The sequence below is a fragment of the Corylus avellana genome, chromosome ca7 (assembly GCF_901000735.1).
Source record: "Corylus avellana chromosome ca7, CavTom2PMs-1.0".
In the NCBI taxonomy this organism is placed as follows: Eukaryota; Viridiplantae; Streptophyta; class Magnoliopsida; order Fagales; family Betulaceae; genus Corylus; species Corylus avellana.
The window spans coordinates 19414574-19417517 of NC_081547.1; positions in this window are offsets into that span (position 1 = coordinate 19414574).

Below are 2944 nucleotides of genomic sequence, written 5' to 3' on the forward strand. Positions count from 1 at the left end.
AATCAGGAATCTCATCATAAGCACATCAACATAGCGTAACAAACATCGTGCATTAATACAACCCTTAGTGAATGTTACACTTGTAGGTCCAAAGCTCAAAGTCAAGGGCAAGTACGAAACAAGATACAACTAGTTGATGTTTGAGCAAACATCCGGTAACCTAGCCCCTAACTCCAAAACGAAGCGAACCCGCATGCCCTAAACAATTTTAGTGGTTACGCTTATCCCATGTCTTTCCATCATTTCCTTCCAGGTAGACCAGTACCGTTCCTTTTGGACTAGTTACAGTTTTAAACAAAGTGTCCCACCTCGCCACATCCATAGCACCAATTCTTCCTCAACTTGCATTTCCCAAAATGCAGCCTGCCACACATATGGCATAAACGACTCTATTTCTTGTTGGACGGCGACCATTGAGGTATCATCCATCGCAAGCTATGTGAGCACTCCCGACAGAACTCCTCCTTGAATCGGGTCCACGTAATAGCCTTCTCGCTTCCTAATTCCATCACTAGTGAGTTTCATTTAGCATACCACCATCGCCTTGCTCCTCTAGAGAACTTGTAGGTCGTGTACTTGACTCTATGCTCCCCAGTGTAGTCCATAGCTCGTAGCAGCTCCTCAAAGTTCATAAGCCAATCCTTTGCTTCTCTATAGTTCAGATTCCCCTTAAGCACAGGGAAATGATGCTCATAAAACTCCTCGTATGTTGACCAAGGACTCCACCAAAAGACTTGTCACAATTTCCAATGCTTGGGTGGCGTCCAAAACGTTCCTTGTCTTTCATCAGGTAGGGATGGTCCTTTACCATCGATGTTCCCAATGTCGTCGTGTCCTGGTTGCAGAGACATCTCTTCAGCCCCAACGATCATCAGCCCAACTTCAAAGCGTCGCCTCACGTCTCACTTAAAACATCAAACCTAGTTGCAAACCTATCCTTACTAAGGGCCTAAACTACTACCACCTTATCCAATGTTCTAGTGTAGATCTATGCTTAAGACTAAATATAACTATCTTAGTGCAGATTATTCCTAATCTCCACAGTTGCATCATCAAAGCGGTCCTAATCCTAACTTCAATACCATATCGAATTCCTAAAATCCTCAAGTCCAACATCCTCAAGATCATTAGGTATCAAGATTCAAAACTCTATGTACCTAATAGATCAGTTCCTATAGTCTGTGGAGCCAGAAGCTCTAATAAATCATGACCTAATACATAACAGATCCATTCCCATGGTCTGAAGAGCAATTGATCTGATACCAACTGCAATGCCCTAAAAATTAATTAACTGGTAATTAACTCTACAATTCGTCTCCCAGCCTTATACCTCACGGGACAAGACTCAAGGACCTCTATTCCTTAAAAAGAGAGGACAATAAGCAGCAAAAAGTATTAAAGTTCTATAAACATTAATCATTACAACCAGAGCATCTACCAAGGAATATCAAAGAAGCTGAAATCACACTATACAAGTCATCTTCACAACAGATCCATTCTATACCTTAATATACAAGCATGCATCAAAGGTCTTAAGTCTACAGCATCACCCAAAAGTACTAGCTACCGTAAGCACCCACCTAATCTCGCAATAAGTCCTCATGCATCTCCCGGATCGAATCCTCCACAATAACCGGATGCGTCGTAGTATCCATCTTCTGCTAAACTGTCTATAACAACATAGTTGTACATATGGAGAAAAAATGGAAATAATACAAGGTTAAGTCCGACAACTTAGTTAGTATAAATGCACATGACGTACCCGTCATTAAATGGTGAACTCAGTTGTTTATAAAGCACATGCAACATTATGAGATGATAGTTTATCAAGAATGCAATATCGATATAATATATGCTTATAATAATGAGCAACATCTCATAGTTCTACAGCATGGTTCATCCGAGATATTACACCTTCTCAGCAAGGTTGGCACTGTCCTGAGGGGCCTATAATACAATGTCGATGCTCTGACCATTGTACACTGTTGTCCACCACTAGCAGCTTGACCAAGTCAAACCTCGGGTGGCCCACGCTACTAGTTATATTCGCCTTACGATGACCAACCATTAGGGAATGGCTACACCGGTCACAAAAACGATTGAATCCAAAGCCCACACAAACACACACACATTTGACCATAAAAGTTAACCTATATAGTAAGCACATGGCCATTATCCAGCACATACCCATATATCATGTCATACGATACAATTAATCTTATCCTTCTTTTACATGCATGCTTCTACAAGTCTCATCATTATCTTATTAATCAATATACGTTTTCACAAAAGAGTGTTCACTGTAGTTCCAAAATGTATTCATAAGAGTTACAAAATATGCATGTTTGATATATATATAAAATAGACGTGCAACAAGCATCCATGTGAGTTTGTAGTCACCCAGATCATAAGCCTCCTCCATAAAATCCCCTTCAGGCTCTATAACTTCGAATTACTAAAAAAAGACCTATCATTAGTTCTAAATCAAACTAAAATGAACGTAGAACATGAAAACAGAGGCCATCAGACGACTAGATAAAGTGGCACTCCCTAGAACACTTCTGACCGTACGTTTGGGTCTGTGGCCATACGTCCGCCTAGAAGGCTTGTACATCCATCCAGAAGGCTTGTACATCCGGTCTCGTTGCTGTACGTCCGCCCAGAAGGTTCAGGTAGAACCTCATTTGGTTCAACCGTCCTCCTATCCTCCCAAACTGGTTGCAAAGCTACCAAAATGATTCCTAAGAACTCCTATCTCAAAACAACATCTCCATACAAAAGGAAATATGCCCAACAAGAATTAAATGCTAACCTATGCTTAAACCAAGCTTAAGGGCAACAACATAACTAGAAGCTCAAAACTATCAACTAAGCTAACTATGAAAAGCACTTAAACAACATAACATCTAAATAACAAGCTAGGCTTTAGAATATTATCTCCTTG